The sequence below is a fragment of the Rana temporaria genome, chromosome 12, assembly GCF_905171775.1.
Source record: "Rana temporaria chromosome 12, aRanTem1.1, whole genome shotgun sequence".
Lineage (NCBI taxonomy): Eukaryota > Metazoa > Chordata > Amphibia > Anura > Ranidae > Rana > Rana temporaria.
The window spans coordinates 67,885,203-67,905,680 of record NC_053500.1 but is presented as its reverse complement, the minus strand read 5'-3'; positions in this window follow the sequence as shown (position 1 = coordinate 67,905,680).

The following is a 20,478-nucleotide window of genomic DNA, read 5'->3' as shown; positions in this document are numbered from 1 at the left end:
TAATCCGCCCAAACCAAGAGTAGGTCTCTCTTTCCCATCTCGTAAAATCAGATTTAATTTGCCTTGCTAACGGAGCAAAGTTTAGTTCAAAGATTCTGTTTAGGTTTTTTGATATTTTTGTCCCTAAGTACAATATGTGGGAATCCGACCATTTAAACGGGACATTCGCTATTAGTTGATCTTTTATTTGTTTGTTTACTTCTATCCCCATCGCCTCTGATTTGCCGTAATTAACCTTGAAATTGGAGAGAGCTCCAAATTCCCTTATCTCCTTCATCAAGGGAGGCAATGATAATTCTGGAGCCACCACTGAGAACAACAGATCGTCTGCGAAAGCTGCTACTTTGTACTCAGTTCCTTTGATCCGAAAACCTCTTATATCTGGATTTGATCGTTTTGTCCTCAGTAGAGGCTCCAGTGTTAGGATAAAAATGATCGGAGAAAGCGGGCACCCTTGTCTAGTCCCGTTCCAAATTAAGAATGGGTCCGAAAGAGCCTCATTTACCTTCACTCTAGCAGAAGGGCACGAGTAGAGGCTGGCAATCCAGTTCTGCATGCCCACCCCTAGGCCTATAAATTTCAATGTTGCATTCAAAAAAATCCAGTCCACCCTGTCGAAGGCTTTCTCCGCGTCTGTTGAAATAAGTGCTACTGGCTTATGATATAATTGGGCCAGGTAGATGGTACTTAGCACTCTATGTGTATTCTCTCTCCCTTCCCTTCCAGGGACAAACCCTACCTGGTCTGTGTGTATAAGAGAGGGGATATATCTTACTAGTCTGTTAGCGATTATCTTTGAGAATATTTTTAAATCTATATTCAGCAAAGATATCGGTCGGTAGCTCGCACATATTGACGGATCTTTTCCTTCTTTCGGGATGACCGCTATATGGGCTTCTACTGTTTCTCGTCTCATCTGGGCTCTTTCTTTCAGTGAATTGAAGGCGTCTAGGAATTTCGGTAATAATTTATCTTGAAATGTTTTGTAATATAATAACGTGTATCCATCCGGCCCTGGTGATTTACCTGGTTTCATTTCCTTTATTGCCTCTTGACATTCTTCTAATGTAATCGGGGTCTCCATACTCTCTATACTTTCCTTTGAAATTTTGGGCATCCCTGACTTCTCTAGGTATTCTTTCATATTCTCTTCTCTCTTCTGTCTTTCCTCAGCTGATGGTTGGTTATTTAGTTGGTACAATCCTTTGTAATATTCTCTGAATGCTTTCGCAATTGATTGTGAGGAGTTCACTAAATTGTCTCCCTGTGTTTTTATTTTCTCTATGTGTTTTTTAGCTCTTGAATCTCTCAGCGCGTTTGCTAGCATCTTGGTGGGTTTGTTACCAAACTCATAGTACGCCCTTCTGCATCTATTCAGCTTGGCTTTCGCCTTGTCCATCAATAATAGATTAAGCTTCTCTCTAAGGGACATCAGTCTATCCTCGTTTATTATTTTTTGCTCTTTTTTATGTTCATTTTCCGCTATCTTAATTTCCCCCAGCAAAGTATCCAATTTTGCTCCTAATTTTCTCTTCCTATGGGCACCCATTGAAATAAGTATTCCCCTCAGGTAACACTTATGTGCTTCCCACTTACAAAGTGGGGATGTTTCATCGTCATTGTTCCTTTCGAAGAATACGACTATTTCCTGACCTATCCTCTCCTCGTAGTCTGGGTCTTTAATTACGGATTCATTAATCCTCCAGTTCCAAGCCTTCGGTCCTGAAACTCCCCAATCGATGCTACAACTGACTGGGGCATGGTCTGAGATTGTGATTGAACCAATTGAGGTTTCTCTTAGGTTCATCAAAACCGCTCGATCTAAGAAAATGTAATCAATTCGTGTATAAGTTTTATGTTTATGGGAGAAAAAACTATAGTCTCTTTCATGGGGGTGTTGGGACCTCCAACTATCTACTAGTTGCAGGTCATACAGCATGTTTCTTGCTTGCCTCAGTTTCGAGTTGGATATGCCATATACTCCCCTGGACGAATCCAGAGTAGGGTCCCATAGCATATTCATATCTCCTCCTAATATCAGAGCTCCTTCTTTGTTTTCTTTTATCAATTCTGCAAATTTACTTAAAGTAGTTACTGGGTCTATATTAGGGAGATAGATATTTACCAACGTAACCTGTTGATCGTTTAATGTCCCCTTTATCATCAGAAACCTTCCTTCTTCGTCTGTCAGCACCTTAGATTCCTTCCATTTTATATTTTTGGCTAGTAAAATTGCTACCCCGTTAGCTTTTGACGATTGAGATGCCCCCATGTAAACCACTGGGAATCTCTGGCTCTTCCATTTTGGAATCTTATCTTTTCTAAGGTGTGTCTCCTGTAAGAAAACAATTTGTGATTTTAATCTCACTAGTTCCAACAGTAGTTTGGTTCTTTTTTCTGGGATATTTAACCCTTTCACATTATACGATGTTATATTTAATCTGTTCATTTTGAGGCACCTTATTTGTCCGCGTTAGGTATACGACTTCCCGGCTTTCGCCCCTCTCTCCCTCGGCCCCGTGACCCTGTCTCAAAGAGGGGGGGTATATAAGAGACGATGGCGACAACAAACTGGGGAGCAAAAAAAGAGAGAGAAGAGAAAAAAAAAAAAAGGGAAAAACCCCCTACCACCCCCCCCCCCCCACTATAACTCGGATTCAAGTCCTCCGTCCAGATATCCGAGGGAAGAAAAAAAAAAAAAAAAAAATTATCCCCTGCGTCTCCGACTTCCCTCCAAAAGGAGGAGAGACGCTTATTGGGGAAAGTGTGAAAGCACCGCGGCGAGTCCAGCCCGGTTCCCAGTCCGGCACTCAACTTCTTTATTTTGTTTTAAGGGCCTGATCCCCCCCTTATATTTCGTCACTTTAACCCTATAATTCTAGGAACCTTAAGCCTCCCTCTGAACTGTCAACTAAACTTTGTTCTCTGCCTACCCCTAAAAAAAAAAAAAAGGCAGTTTAATACACAACTTTTCTGTACAAAACAACTCCTTCCTAACCCAAAAAAAAAAAAAAAAAAAAAAAAAAAAGCAGTTTAATACACAACTTTTCTGTACAAAACAACTCCTTCCTAACCCAAAAAAAATAAATAAAAAATAAGGGAGAGAGCTAGCTATACAATAATCGCATGTAGTGTGAGTTTGTGGGTACTTTGCCCTATAGCGCTAATAACTTGGGCCTCCCCTCTTCTCTCATCACTGTCCGTCCTTGACTTATTTCTTGCCAAGCCTATTGTTTCTGTTTGTTATGTTCTATGATATCCTTCTCATGTTCTTCATAGATTACTTCTTCACCCATATCCACACTTCCGCCTTATATGGATCTTACACTTATTGATTGGGTCATTAAGAGTGCTCCCCATCTCTCCCCTCCCCCCCCCTCCCAAACCACCCATCTCTCCCACCGCCCTCCCTTCCCCCTCCTCCACTCCTATCGACCTAGAGTTCGAGTCCGGTGTACCCCTCCTTTTCCCTTCCCTTCCCCCCCTCCACCAATGATCCTAACCCCTTAATAAAACCTCCTAATATGCTTAGAAAATCAAGTTGCAAAAAAAAAAAAATAAGAGAAAGAAAAAAAAAAGAAAAAAAGAAAACCACATCTAGAATGTACCCTGTACCCCTGTACTCTATCCCCACCCCCCCTCCCCCTCTCCAAACAGTGCCCAAACAACACTACTATTCTGCGGTGTCTACCTCCTCTCTACCTGTGACTTGGGGCTAGGGGCCTCTGCCCCTGCCGCCCATCCCCCTACTAATGTAGAAAGATGGTAAATGGAAAAAAAAATAAAAAAAATGGAAAAAAGGAAAAAATAAAATAAAAAAAAAACACACAAAAAAAAATAAAAAAAAGGGGGAGGAGAGAAAACTCCCTCCCTCCCTCACTGGCACCTGTCTGTGTGCTCATTAAATATTACTTTAGTGTTTCCGTGTTACTAAATCACACTCTCCGTGTCCCATAGTCCCCCCCCCCCCCCCTCCCTACCTCCCCCCTTTACTCTATCCCTCCCACTTAAATTCCGGGTCACCTCTTCCCTGTTCTTACAGAATTTACACAGATTAGGAGTTAACTGTCGGTCTCCTGCATGAAATTATATACCTATTGTATACTAATTGTATCTACCCCCTTTACCCGATATATCTAACAATAGGCTCTAAGGAGCAAAAAAAAAAAAAAGAAAAAGGGAGAGAAAAAAAAAAAAAGGGAAAAATAGAGAGGGGGTGTATGGCGAGCCCGGGTGGAGAGGACAGTTTTTGCAGCCTGGAGAGCCACATTTTGGGTCTACCTTCACCCCCTCCCCAACTAAACATATATACAAATATATTGCCCCCCATAAGGGCCACATTGCTGCTGTACACCTTTTCTCTAGAATGTCCTGGAAGTCTTTCGGCACTCTAGGGGAGTAGGATTCATGCTATTGAATAGCCGTTATCCAGTCAGAGTTGGGGTCTCCAGTCTCGTTCAGCTCCTACTCCCGCTTTACCTGCTTCTGGTTGGGCTTTGAAAGTTTACTTATTTTTTAAACTCTCCCCCCCACACAAAAAAGGAAAAAAAAAAAAATTTATATGGGGAGGCTGTGAGTCCCCATATACCCCAACCCCAGCCCCCCCCCCAAAAAAAGGGGAGGGGTGAAAAAAAAAAAAAAAAGGCCAAAAAAAAAACAAAGGGAAAAAAGAACAGAAAAAAAAAACAAAAAAAAAAAAACACAGAGAACAATTCATGTTCACTTAATTTCTTCTCTTCCAAAGGGACGAATTAATGCTAGCATTTGCGTTGGCTGTGTCAGTTAAATGTTCTTCTTTCCCCAGAACTGGGTAGTTCCAACCAGTTAGGAACAGTTATTGGTTCAGTACCCAGAAATTGGAAAAACATTGCTAGCTGCGTCGGCTCGTTTAAATAGTAGCTCGCTCCTTCTTTCTTCACTATCAACGCTAAAGGGAACCCCCACCTATAGGTGGCCCCGTTTTTTCGTATGAGATCTAATAGGGGTTTTAAAGTCCTTCTTCTATTCTTAGTTTGTGGACAAAGATCGGGAAATATCTCAATAGTCATATCTTCCATCACCCCTGCTGTCCCCTCTTTCCAAGCCATCCTAAGGATTTCCTCTTTTACCCTGTAAAAATGGACTCTGCATAGCACGTCGCGGGGATTAGTTTGCTCTTGGTACCTCCCCGACGGAATTCTATGGGCACGATCTAATTCCAATGGGGTCTCAGGTGTTTTTTTCAAGATTTTGTTCAATATTAAGGTAACAGCTTTTTTCAATTCAAGACCCTCTACTTTCTCTGGTATTCCTTTTATACGCAAGTTGTTCCTTCTGCTTCGATTGTCTGTCTCTTCAGCTTGCAACTGGAGACTAACCAGTTGGTGCTGTTGGAACCTTAATTTCTCTTCCAGTTCAACCAGCCTGGCATCCATGGAGCCTTGCTGTTCTCCGCACCTCTCAGTTTTTTGATCCACCTCCGCGACTTTTATGCGGACTTTATCTATCTCTCCCATCATTGCCGCAGTGATATTGGCTACCATTTGTTGGATGTCATCCTTAGTGGGAAGTGCCTGGATAAGCCTACTGATCTGCCTATTGTCAGGGGGGGGTTCTAACTCTTCCACCCCTGCCTGCAACATACTATTTGATGTCGTGGGTGGTGTTAAGGTATATAGTTCACCCGCAGCTTTTGTCTCCCTCCGGGAGGACATTTCACCTCCTTGTGCTTGATTATTGAGTTCCATATTAAGTATCAGGGGTAACAGCAATGTCTCACTTATATGTTCTGGTGGCTTGTTTAATAGATATGCAGCCTCCGTGGGGGGGGATAGGGTCAACTGTGTCTCTATAGTGTGTTGTTCCGTGTACCCGACTGTCAGTGGTCTTGACTGGTCGTCACCTAGAACTGCAGAGCCTCTTATGTGTGTGGTGTTTCTCACCTGATTCCACGAGGAGTTTGGCACTTCCTCTGCAGGTGTCTTCCTGAGCTCCGTTGGCCGAGTATCCGCAGAAGGATCTGGAGTTCCCGCAAGGACAGAAAGAGTAAGTACTGGCGCTGCAGGCGCTGCGCTTTCAATGAATGAGGTCCTCCTACTCACTCCGCTGTCCTCGTATTTTTTCTGCTGTTCACCCCGCACTGTCATATAGCGTGTAATGTAGGAATGACCTGTTTGGGCCGGTGCTCCTCTGCTGCACTTCGCGCCGCTCCTACCTCGCCGCGACATCAGCTGTGCCCCGTGATCTATTCCTCCCGTTGTACGGCTCCACTTTGCTTCGCCGAGGGGTCAGATGGAGGAAGGGGGGCCACTACACTGGCCGTTTTCCTGATCGCGAGCGCCTCCGGTAACCGCTGGACTCTCCTAGCGAGAACGCTAGTCCGCCATGCCTCCGACTCCTCCCCCAGGAAAAAAAAACAAAAACCGTCGGAAGCCTGTCAAATAGGAACGCCCAGTCCTCCCGCAGCCCATACCCGGAAGCGGCGGAGAAGATCGCTCTCTAAATACGGTAAGTACTGCTTCAATTTAAAAAAAAAAACACCCGATTCCCCTTGACAAAATGAGCATCAATCTAATTTTAAAAATTAACTTTTCGGGTGAACCTCCACTTTAAAAACACTGTTTACAGAATTACTTGGATATTGGAAAAATTAGCTAAACAGCACCACCTAGTGGTTAATTCTAAGACGACAAGCAAGTTCAACAGGACAAAACTACTGTTCACAACAAAGATTCAAGAAACGACACACAAATACATACAATCTCGATATTTACATGTAATATACATATTTGCAGGGTAAAGAAATTATGCAGGGACTCTTAATTTATAGGCAGAATAAGAAAGTAGTGAGTATTATACGCAAGCATTGGTCAATTCTGTTGAAGGATAGGGAGTTGCAGAAAGTGTTACCATCGAGACCCCAGTTCATACACCGTAGGGCGCCTAACTTAAGGGCTAGATTAGTGCAAAGTGTACTGGACCCCCCTAGGACTAGCTTCCCCACTTTTTTAGATCATAAAGGATTCCATGGCTGTGGAGCATGCGTAGGATGTACAAGTACCATAGGTAACCTAAAAGAAAACGGTGTCATTCTACAGTAACTAACAGGCAATATACAATCAAAGACCTTATCACATGCAATACTGTAGGGGTGGTATATTGCATCCAATGTCCGTGTCAGCGACAGTACATTGGAAGGATGAAATTTAATCGAGCAAAGAGAATACAAGAACATATTTACAATATTACAATCGGGTTCACAAAACATAATTTATCACGACACTTTAGAAAATTCCATTGGGACTCGGTTTCTGGGGCATTGAGAAATACCATAGTCAATGGAGAGGGTCAGATAAAATTAAAGGGTCACTAAAGGAAAAAAAATGTTTGCTGAAATGACTGTTTACAGGGTATAGAGACATAAAAGTTAACTGATTCCCTTTTAAAATTATTAAAAATAGATTAAATTCAATCATATAATGTGCCTGCAGTTTCACTTTAGTTTTTAAACTGGTTTCATGTTCCTGTGAACTAGAGAGACACACAGAACAAAAACAAACAAATCCAGGGCAGTGTTTTGTTTTTAAAATGAATCTGATTGGTTCTGTTAAGTTTTAGACACACAGTAATGACAGCTTAGACCACCGTGAAAAGCTCCCAGTACTGTGGTTATAAGGAGCCAGACAAGCAAGAAGTGTGGAGATCACAGCAGAATTACAGCTACTTCAAAGCAAAAACGAACAATAAGGACATGAAACCAGGACTGCAGTAAGGTAAAGGAAGCTATTTAGCTAAAAAAAAAAATTCCTTTAGTGATCCTTTAAGTCATTGAGTAAATGTGAATCATGGTGGATTTATGGGAGCCAATCTTATGCCAAATGGTTTAAATGCAGATTTTGTTCTCAATTGCTTTATCTCTGATAAGTAGCACTAAGTCCCTCCTTGGGTTCTTCTCGTATAATCCCTGCCACTTATTTGGGTTTACCTATTATTAGTTGATGGGGGCACTAATAACTACTAGTAAGTTGCAAATGCCCATATTTATTTAATATTTTTAAAGCACACTAATAACCTTGAGGTGAATGCTGGTTCTACGGGTGTCTATACACACCCTCCCCCCCCCTTTGTTTCTGGTGTTTCCTAGGCGATATAGCAAGGCATTTTTTTCCTCCCGACTTATACCAATACAGATTAGTTCATATTGGTTTAGGTTTAGTGGTAGTGTAAGGGGTTCTAATAAGGTGACCAGATTTTTTTAAATGAAATCCAGGGACATTTTTTTTTTTTTTTTTTACTAGTAATGGCGGCAATCAGCGACTCATAGCGGGACCGAGATATTGCGGTGGACAAATCGGACACCAATGACACTTTGTGGAAACCAGTGACACTAAAACAGTGATCAGTGCTAAAAATATGCGCTGTCACTGCACTAATGACACTGGCTGGTAAGAGAAGAGAGATGTCTGCCTCTTTATACCTTACAGATAGACACCTGTGCCCTGTGGATATTTCCGCTTGGATCCTTTTGTCTATGGTATACCGTCTCACTTCCAGGATTATATATATCTATATGTCCCCCAGATGCTCTTTCCAGGTCTTCTAATTATTGGCAACATGCACTGAAGAGAGCTTGCTCTGTCACGAGTGCCTCTTACGTCCCAGTCTGTGTTTTCAGTTTCCAATACCATTCTCTGCCACCAGGGGGATTCCCTCGTCCTCCGTTCCCCCCCACCCCCCCTCTCCTTATCTTTTCGAGTTCCTAATTCTCTTTCCCGTTCTGTATATTTCATTGGTAATAGGTTCTTTGTGCTCTTGGCACACCATCCGCCTGCCTGCACTCTAGGGACTGACAATACTGTGGATGCATTCGTCGGGTTCCCTGTATGTGGACAGTATTGAATATAACCAACAACATGGCGCAGGTGGGTTGAAATAATCTCTGTCCCCATTGAGATACATGGGCTTCTACAAAATGGCCGCCCAATTTCACAGACTATAAATATCTGTTAGTGTGTCCCCTACATCATCCCCTGATGAAGTCACATGTTGACGATACGCGTCGGGATTGGAGGGCTTGACACACTCCAGCATCCGACCACTGGATATACGAGTTCGCCACTCGTCGGATTGATGCAGCAATTTCGATTTTAAATGTGAGTTTTTAAGTGCTTTTAAAATAAACTTTTCACGTCTGACTGGGCTACGCTGTGGTTGTTTATTCCACTTCCCCCCATGTATGACTGCCACATCTGAGTGTCCGGACTGAGCCACAGATAGAGGGGAAGTGTTGGAGGCACAGATTTATTGCGAGTCCGCACTCGTGGAGGAAGGTCTTTTATGTTATATTGTTCATGTGAGTGCATTACTACCTGGGCATTCCTGGGGGGTTTTTGTTTATTGTTGATGATATCACACGATCAGGCTTGTCCTTCTCTCTTACCCCACATACACCACCGAGATCCTCATACATAACAAGAGCCGACTCGTGAACCATTGGGGACACGGGACTCCTAACCCTGGAGAATCAGTAAGGGAGAGGAAGGAGGGACTGACGAGCTCGGCGTTCGTGGATAAGAGCCCCAGTTTTTTCACCCACATGTGAGTGCATCTCCACTGGTTTAAATCAGAAGACATTGCTATCCCTCTCTGTGACGTTATCACACCATTTGGTTTCTACTCCTTTTACTTTTTCATGTAATACACTTTATGGAGACCCGTATGTGATATTCAACAACGGACCATACCCATCAGGATCAGGCTGATTTAATCCAGCTTGCCAGATTAGAGGTGAGCTGCTGGGATCACTAGAGGTGCATATATGAGATCTTGGTTACGGCTCACTCTCTATCTTTCACCCTTTTTGGATACAAGGCCTCCTTCTTCTGAAATACTTTGACCCTTATTCTTATTTTTATATTTATTTTTATTTCTATTTTTATATTTTATTTTTATTGTTGTGTTTTTCAACATTTTTCACTTCACAACGTTATTGATTGGATAAAGTATTGATGAACTGCACCCCTACATGGTTGGATTTTGTTGTACCTGGACCTCTTCAGCACTGTGCCCTCGATTAATGACTATTCAACAATATTGTTTACTGGTATATTAGTGTCACTCCCCCTTTTTTTGGACTTTCCCCACCCATTTTTTGTACTTGTATATGTATGTGGTTATATGCACACACACATTAATTTGTATAACACTTACAGCGCAAATATTTCACTTGTTACAATTATCACTTTTTGTCTATCGAGGTAGACCTCTTTTTTATTTGCAGCAGTATCCCGACTTTTCACTTGTCCCCTCACTCTAGACAGCGCAGGAGTTCACTTCACGTATAAGGTAAAGGAAGCTATTTAGCTAAAAAAAAAAATTCCTTTAGTGATCCTTTAAGTCATTGAGTAAATGTGAATCATGGTGGATTTATGGGAGCCAATCTTATGCCAAATGGTTTAAATGCAGATTTTGTTCTCAGTTGCTTTATCTCTGATAAGTAGCACTAAGTCCCTCCTTGGGTTCTTCTCGTATAATCCCTGCCACTTATTTGGGTTTACCTATTATTAGTTGATGGGGGCACTAATAACTACTAGTAAGTTGCAAATGCCCATATTTATTTAATATTTTTAAAGCACACTAATAACCTTGAGGTGAATGCTGGTTCTACGGGTGTCTATACACACTCTCCCCCCCCCCCTTTGTTTCTGGTGTTTCCTAGGCGATATAGCAAGGCATTTTTTTCCTCCCGACTTATACCAATACAGATTAGTTCATATTGGTTTAGGTTTAGTGGTAGTGTAAGGGGTTCTAATAAGGTGACCAGATTTTTTTAAATGAAATCCAGAGACATTTTTTTTTTTTTTTTTACTACTAATGGCGGCAATCAGCGACTCATAGCGGGACCGAGATATTGCGGTGGACAAATCGGACACCAATGACACTTTGTGGAAACAAGTGACACTAATACAGTGATCAGTGCTAAAAATATGCGCTGTCACTGCACTAATGACACTGGCTGGTAAGGGGATAACATTAAGGCAATCAAAGGGTTAAATGTGTGCTTAACAAGTGTTTTCTCACTGTGGCGGAGGTGCTTTTACTAAGGGAAGGCACAGATCCCTGTACCTGCTTTGCAGGAACACAGGATCAATGTCTTCCATACTGACAGAACAAATCTGCCTTGTTTACATAGGCAGACCACAGTTCTGTCTTTGAACATAACGCTCAGTGAGTACCGGTGGACATCGAGTCCACCCAAACCGCTAATTGGCTCCCATACCCAGAAATGCAGGATTAAGTATATACGTGATCCTGCGCAGTGCAACCGCCCTGTTACAGTAAATCTGCTATTAGGCGATCAGCAATTGGTTAGCATTATGATAACTCACAGGCACTCTATCATTGCTCTGTCACAGTGTGTCACATGACATGTCTGCTGGGTGCTGATACATATGACCAAAATCAGCACCCAGCAGCCATGTCATGTGACACAGTGACAGAGCCATGATAGAGTGCCTGCTACCTGTGAGTTATGATACCATCCATTATGCCAGAGAGACAGACAAAGTGCAATGCTGTCTATTCACAGACACCCCCAAAGTACACCTGTGTTGAAGCCTTGAAGACACTGGCAGCCCCACGATCGGATCCTCTTCCCTCTATGTTCCTGTAGCTCAGGGGTGGGGAACCTTTTTTCTGCCAAGGGCCATTTGGATTTTTGTAACATCATTCGGGGGCCGTTCCTCGGATCAGGAGTCACGGATCGGATCATTTTTCGGATCAGCAAAAAAAAAATCTCAGACAGTAACCACCCACAGTAGTGCAGACCTCAGACAGTAACCCCCACAGTAGTGCAGACCTCAGACAGCGGCGTGTGTTTCCCTCGAGCGCGGGCTGTAGCTGGACACCGTCAGCTGAGCACAGGTTCCTATCTCTGCCCGCCCTACAGCCTTCAAATCTTACTCTTCGGGCCGCGGCTACTACTGGGTGGGGAGTGGAGGAAGATCACTCCTCCAGGGAAGGCAAGGAGATAAGCAGGCAGGCAGCTGGCCAGAACTTGAGCCAAGCCAGAAGAACTTATAAGCAGAGCTGAATGGGAATACGCCCGAAACTGAAAAAACTTGTCCCTCCGCTCCAACCAGCACACGATCAGAAAGGGACATAGGTAATGGAAAAAAAATCACCCCCCTAAGCTAGTAGGAGCGGTGTAATTCAGATTTTTTTTTTTTTAATTCCGCACTGACTGTCTTTGCAATTGCCCCAGCCCTATTCAAATCCAATCTGAGGACAAAACCGGGGACAGACTTGTTCCAGAGACCGTGACCTCAATCCGGGGACTGTCCCCGGAAACCGGGGATGTCTGGTCACCCACCTCAGCCAGAAATGGAGTCACCCGCCGGTTCCCAAAAATGCGGCCTGTAGAAAAAAAAACAGGGAGAGTTAGGATGCCTCCCTGCTGCGGCCCTGTGGACGCGATAGGGGACCCCCTCAGCCTGCTGCCGCACTCGACAAGGATGGGGTGGCTCCAGATGGTGGGTAAGTACCGCACCTATAGTACCCTAGAAGCCCCTGCTTCTTTCCAGGTCTAAAAGTGGCCTCAGTCCCCTGACTGACCGGCCAGGTTCCAAGCACAGTGTCTCCCCTCCTTATGGAAAACCGTTTACCAGAACAACCAGATTCATAAGCATGAACTCCATCCATGGGTTAGGACACCGGACTGCAGGGATTCCAACGAGCAGATATCCGAAGGTAAGCTCAATTGCTCATAGAAAAAGGTCCCAGTTCATAGGTATAGAAGAAAAATGGACCATAGTGTAAATTCCGTAAAAAATTTCATAAAAAACAAGAAGAATCGTACTTACAAACATGTACAAACAAGTTTAAAAGCATGCAAGTACGATTCTTCTTGTTTTTTTATGATTTTTTTTTACGGAATTACACTATGGTCCGTTTTTCTTCTATACCTATGAACTGGGACCTTTTTCTATGAGCAATTGAGCTTACCTTCGGATATCTGCTCATTGGAATCCCTGCAGTCCGGTGTCCTAACCCGTGGATGGAGTTCATGCTTAATGCTTATGAATCCGGTTGTTCTGGTAAGCGGTTTTCCATAAGGTGGTGGTTTCTTCACAGAAGTCGTTATCACTGTGGTGCGTTTTATCCTGTATGTGTGCTCTGAAGCGGTTTTCATACACATATTTGGGACTTTTATTATTTATCCCTACTATTCATTTAGATTTGGGATATAAAGACTTTACTTCTTTTTGATTCCGGTGCTAAATTGTGGCTGCTGGTTTCTGCATTGGCGCTGTTTTTATTTATACTATGTTGTTTATGCTTATCTCATCAAACTGCTGCCTTTGATCTTTTTTTCTCAAACAAAGGTTTTTATTGAGCATATGTAAAAAAGAAAACGGTTTACAATTTCCAGAGCATTGTCACATTTAAGTTCCCATGGGAGAGTACATTTATAGCAAAACAGTGCACTTCAATCACATCCCCGCAACATAGTAGGTTTCCCTGCAATCACCCGCCTCCCTCCCCCCTCCAGGGCGTGCACAAGTGTTCCCAATCCGGCTGGGCGCAAACCTAGAATATCCTGTCGTACACTAGATCTATCGGGGCAAGCCCCGGAACATCAAGCCACTGGGCCCATAACTTCTCATATTTGCCGCTTGTCCCCCGTCTCTGATACACCACCTTTTCCAACCTCAAAGTGACCCCCATTTGTTTAATCCATTCCTGCACTGTAGGTGGTTCAGTGTCCTTCCAGTGTCTCAGTATCACCAGGCGAGCTTGGAACAGGGCCCTGCCTATAGCCTGTCTGGGAACTTCCTCCATCAGGAGACCCTCAGTGATCCCTAGGAAACACGCCTTGGGCTCCAAGGGAACCTGGGTCTGAAAGGCCCTGTTAATCGTGTCAACCACCCCCGTCCAATATAGATGGAGCTTCGGGCACCGCCACAGAAGGTGGATGAGATCTCCGTGATCCCTGCAGCACCTGGTGCAGCAGGGGTCTACCCCCAGTCCCATCCGTGCCAGCGTGTAATGAACCCGTAAGAGGATGTAAAGTTGCGAGAGTCTTTGTGCCACATTCAGGGAGCATGCGGGAATCGCCTGCAAGGCCTCTTCCCACTGCTCATCCTCGAACGCTCCTACATCCTGTTCCCACCGCGCCACCGCCCTGAGAGGGGCACCCGGCAGGAAGAGGTTTAACAGCATAGCATAACAACTGGATATGAACCCTTTGTAGGTGGACACTTCGAACAAGTAGTTAAAGAGCGGCGCCGCGTCCATGGACCATATATCATCCTCCCTCTGAGCATCAAATGCATGTTTGAGTTGAAGGTAGTAAAAGTGCATGGACGCTGGAAGTTGAAAGTCAGCCCTGAGCTCAGCAAAGGACCTCAACCGGCCCGCTTTAACTATGTGCGATAAGAGGGACACCCCGTATTGTTTCCACTTCAGACCATACGGTAGTTTTGCTATTTCTCGGTAGTATAAGTTGTCCCATATGGGGCTGTATTTAGTGAATCCTGTCACCCCCTGCATCATCCTGACCTTGTTCCAAACCTTTTGCATAAGTGCATATGTGGGGAACCGTTTGTTGGATTTTGCGTACTGCAAGGCCTCTAGTCCCTCCATCACTTCCCCCCCGGTCGTGAATCTGAGCAGCCGAGCCGAGGAATCCCTCAGGTTCAGCTGGAGATCCTGTTGGGGGCCTACCACCCTCGCAATGTGTTGCGCCTGGGAGGCCAAATAATAGAGCCAGGGGTTGGGCAATGCCAATCCGCCGGCCTCCTTTGGGCACTGCAGTTGCTCAAGTTTAATCCTGGGGGGTTTCGTTAGCCAAATCAGAGAGCGGAAAATAGAATTAATAATTCTAAACTTTTTCAGAGGGATAACCATCGGGGAGTTATGTAATATGTACAATAATTGAGGCATGAGAATCATCTTTATCAAGTTTACCCTCCCTACTGGTGACAATTTAAGCTTGCTCCACACCTTTACCCGGTCTCTACTGCGATTAATCAAGGGGGTGAGGTTTATTCTAACATAATCTAGCGGGCATGCGGTAACTTGAATACCAAGGTATCGAAAGGATTCAGATACTGGGAAGTCCTGTATAGTGCTTAAGGGCGGAAGTGGCCTTCGATCAAGCAGAAGCAGAGAGGACTTAGTCCAGTTGATGGTCAGACCCGAGTATACGCCGAACCGTCGGACCACATTCATGGCCTCTGTCAGCGACGCAGCCGTGTCCCCGAGAAGCAACATGGTGTCGTCCGCGTACAACATAATTTTCTCGTGCAGGTCTCCAAAGTGGAATCCCTGGATCAGAGGATCCGTCCGAATCAAGGCCGCGAGGGGCTCAATGGCCAGGCCAAAGAGGAGGGGCGACAGTGGGCACCCCTGCCTCGTGCCCCTGTGTAAATTAAACGTGCGCGACACTCTGCCACCCTCCCTGATCGCCGCCACCGGGGACGAGTATAGGAGCTGGACCCAAGAAATGAATCCCTCTCCAAACCCAAATTTCCGCATCACTGCCCAGAGATACTCCCATTCGACGCTGTCAAACGCCTTGTGTGCGTCGAGAGACAGCAGAGCTCTGTCCCCCATGTTGTCCACCTGTGATTGCATGTTGAGAAAGAGTCTCCTCAAGTTTATAGCCGTCGATTTCTGCGGCATAAACCCCGATTGGTCAGAATGAATGATGGTGGAAATGGCCCCATTCAGCCTGACCGCCAGGACCTTGGCGAGAATCTTTACATCATTCTGCAACAGGGAGATTGGTCTGTAGGATCCCGGGTCAAGCGGGTCTTTGTCTGGTTTCAAGATCAGGACAATATTCGCCCTGGTCATAGATGTAGGAAGAGTACCCACCTCCCTTGCGGCATTAAACACCTTCAAGAGATGTGGCAGTATCAGTTCCCCATACTGTTTGTATATTTCCGCAGGGAGACCGTCGTCTCCAGGGGCCTTCGAATTAGGAAACAGGCTAGTCGCTGTTTGCAATTCGCCCAGTGTCAGGGGGGGCCTCTAGCATCTCCCTATTGGCAGCCGACAGTTGTGGCAGTTGAACTGGGTCCAGATATTCCCCCAGTGAGTCCAGAGAGTATGTACCCCTGGAGTCATAGAGGGAAGAGTAAAACCCGACCAACTCGGCCAGGACCTGGTCAGGGGAATTCGTCACTCCTCCGCCAGAGGCGCGCAGCGCCCCTATGGAGGGAGACAACTGCTGAGCGTGGGCAATGGTGGCCAACATGCGGCCCGTATGTTCACCCTCCTCATAGAAAGCTGCCCTCTGAAAAAATCGTTTCCTCTCTGCCCCCGAAGTCGTGACCCGGTACAGAGCATCCTGCGCCGACAGCCACGCCTCCCTATTTGTGTCTGAGGGGTCAGCAATGAATGTGGCCTCAAGGCTCTCCGCCATCCTCTCCACCCCCTCTCTTTGTGCATTTGTCCTTCCCTTAATGGCCTGGATCTCCGTAATAAACAAGCCCCTCAGGACGGCCTTAAAGGCCTCCCAAGTGACCGCTACATTGTCGGTGTCATTGTGTATACGCCAGTATTCCTCGATGCGGGCCTCAATGTGCTCATGTGTCGGAAAAAGGCTCAACCAGAAGGCGTTCATCTTCCACGGGGCCTTGGCCACCGTAGAAGGGGGACGCACCTCCAAGGATACTATGAGCGGGGAATGATCCGAGACACTTCTCAGACCATACACCACCTCTAAAACATACCTCTCGGCAGCATGTGAACATAAACATAGGTCTATCCTAGACAGGGATGAATGGCTTTTGGAAAAACATGAAAATTGTTTGTCCCCGGGGTGTCTAGCCCTCCAAGGGTCCCTCCACCCCACCTCCTCCGCCAACTTTCTGAGGGCCGTTCGTTGTGTCCCCCTCCCAACCCCACCCGGCGGATGTTTATCCACCAGAGGGTCCATGTAGCAGTTGAAGTCCCCGAAGGCAAAAAGTGGCACCTCCGGGAACCGCACCTGAAACCGAACCAACGCCCTTAGTACCTGGTTGTTGTAAGGGGGGGGCACATAAACAAAAGCAAGGATACATTTAAAGGCAGACAGCTTGCATAAAAGAAAAACATATCTCCCATCAACATCTATATCAGCATGTATTTCTTCATAATCCAGTGAACTATGCACCATCACACTCACACCCCTCGAGTACGAGGTGCGAGTGGAATGATACGCCTTACCCACCCACCGATACCCCAGACAAGAAACAGAGTCAGGGGTCAAATGAGTTTCCTGGAGGGCACATATAGCAGGCAACTGTTTTCTCATCAAAGACGATACCATAGTTCTCTTCAGCGGGTCCTGCAGTCCTCTAACATTCCATGATAACACAGTGACCGCCGCCATCAGGGAGGTTGTTGCACATCACTGGACCGGGAAAAAACTCCTCCACCCCAACCACCCGCCACCCCCTCAATAGAAGAAGCTGGGACAGGCATCTGGGCTCGTACTAGGTATAGGTTAATCATCCAAGTGCCAAGGCAAAAACTTGATCTCCCATGAGAAAAAAAAGAAAAGGGCAAAGAAAAGCTCTGGAGTAAATTGAAATTAGGTAATGAACTGAGATACACAGCCGTGCATCAATACGACCCGCACCTCTCTTTCGGTGCAGGCCAGCCGCCTGTAGGGGGTGTGCACCCATCTGCCCGCAGGCCCTTTGTAAGCTCAAACTGTGGGGCACCAACTGGCAACCCCAGAAACCGTGGGACAACAGGTCCCTGCATTCTTCCAGGTGATCAGCACCTATGGCTTCAGCCACAACACTCCTCATTGCTGGGTGTGGCAATAACAGCATTTCCGAACTCGCATTGTAGAGCAAAAAGAAGAAGGATGTTGTGTGTTTCCGGCAGGTCCCTCATCCGAGGGGCAACATAGGCAGGGTATACACTGTTGAACCAGAATGTCAGTCCTCCTCCACCCGGGGTCTCCTAACCTGGCGTAGTGCCCCTTCATTAGCATCCAACCAGTCAGAGGCGTCAGCAGGATGTTCAAAAAAGTGAGCCTGGCCATTTAAGATAACCCGAAGTCTTGCAGGATACAGCATGGCATATGGGGCCTGCACCTTCTGCAGGCGTTTCTTAATCTCTGTGAATCGAGCTCTGCTCTTCTGTACAGCGGCAGAAAAGTCCGGATAAAATGAGACCCGGGTGCCATTAAACTGGACATTTTTCTTTTCCCTGGCCAGCCTCAGTATTATTTCCCTGTCTCTGTAATTTAAAAGACGGGCCAGTATCGGGCGAGGGGGGTTACCCGGCGGGAGAGGCCTAGTAGGCACTCTGTGGGCCCTCTCGACCGCATACAAATGTGTGAAGGCGTCCTTACCGAACACCTCGGTCATCCACTGCGCCACAAACTGCGTTGGGTCACGGCCTTCCACCTTTTCTGGCAGTCCTACTATGCGGACATTATTGCGTCCGAGACGGTTCTCAAAGTCCTCTGCGCGCATATCGACTGCCCTGGCAAGCCTCGAGGTGTTCTGGGCTTCTCTAATCAAAGGGGGTAGCTTGTCTTCCAGATCACTAATCCTCCCCTCCGCAGCCGTGGTCCTCTCCCTCATTTTCTGTATGTCATGTCTGATCAGGCTCACCTCCTCCTCCAAACTTCCAAATCTAAGTTGCAGGCCATTGACAGAGGCTGTGCATTTATTCACTGCTTTCAGTATGGCAGCAAGCGTGGGCTGGTCTCCCCCCTCCTCCTCAGGATCATTCGTGTCCCACTGCAGGCTGGAGCTGCTCCCAGCATATTCCAAGATGGCCCCCGCTCCCTGGACATTCTCCCCCTCCTCCATCTCAGTGTCACTGAGGGGGGGCACAGTCATCCATGGGCTGCACGCCTGCTCCCGGGGCTTTCCCTGCCAATTTTTGGGCATAATACCTCATGTCCTTGGGGGGGTCCCCGGAGCCCTCCTTGGCCTTTTTCAGGGATTTACTCACCCCCTCCTTCACTCTGTCCCCTCCGCGCGCCTTCTGAGCTGATGGTGGGGCGGCGCCATCTTGGATTTCCATCCTCGGGCCGTCTTGCCTCTGTCCCCGGGTCATCATACCCCCCCCCCGAAGCAGTCCGAGTAGAGCCGGGTGATGGGAGAACGTTCCCCTACCCTCCGAGGGGAAAAAAAAGCGGGTGTTTTCGGTGCCGGAAACCGAATAGCAGGATCAGTGCGGAGCTCTGTGAACCTGCGTCCGTTCACATGCCGTGCTGGCCACGCCCCCCCCTGCCTTTGATCTTTATTGATGCACAATATTTTTTTACCATTAGGTTAGCGCAGCTTTTTTTGTATTAGGTGTTTGACTTAGCGCTGGTTGTTTATATTTATTTACAGTGTGTAGATAAGATCAGGGGGCAGATCCACAAAAGGATGTACGCCGGCGTACGTAATTTTAAATTTCCTGCGTCGTATCTTTGTTTTGTATCCACAAAACAAGATACGACGGCATCTGGGATCGATCCGACAGGCATACGTCTTAGTACACCGTCGGATCTTAAATGCAATTTTTCGGCGGCCGCAAGGTGGCGTTTCCGCGTCGAGTATGCAAATTAGCTATTTCCGACGATACACGAACGTACGAGCGGCCATCGCATTTTTTTACGGCGTATAGTTAAAGCTGCTATATGGTGGCGTACTCAATGTTAAGTATGGCCGTCGTTCCCGCGTCTAATTTAAAAATTTTTGCGTCGTTTGCGTAAGTCGTTCGTGAATAGGAACGCGACGTCATTTACTTTCACGTCGAATCCAATGACGTCCTTGCGGCAAACTTTGTCGCAATGCACCCTGGGATATTTTAAGGACGATAAAAAAAAAACGTTGTTTACGTCGGGTCACGACGTATTTGCATAGAACACGCCCCCATCACTCCCATTTAAAATTGCGCGCCCTTACGCCGCAATAGATACACTACGCCGCCGTAACTTACCGCGCGGATTCTTTGAGGATTCACAAGAAGAAAAAGTGAGTTACAGTGGCGTAGTGTATCTTAGATACGCTACGCCTGCCTAAAGATAGGCAGATCTTTGTGGATCTGCCCCCAGAAGAGATCTTTGTAAAAGAGTTGTGATCAAAGCCAAACGACCCACCTAAACACCAAACCACAAGGGCTGGGTGCAGAGAAACAGCAGCAAGCGTTCTGAATTTTTTGGTAAAAATTTGAAATATATGGCTCCGATAAAGGGGCATTTTTTTAGTTGAAGACATTTTTTTGTGTTTCTTGATTAAGGAAAACTATTCCTGGCTTAAATTTTTTTAACCACTTCAGCCCCGGAAGATTTGGCTGCCCAATGACCGGGCTATTTTTTGCGATACAGCACTGCGTCGCTTTAACCGACAATTACGTGGTCGTGAGATGTTGCACCCAAACAAAATTGACGTATTTTTTTTGCCACAAATGGAGCTTTCTTTTGGTGGTATCTGATAATCTCTGCGATTTTTATCAGGACATTATGGCAGACACTTGACACTTTTGGGACCATTG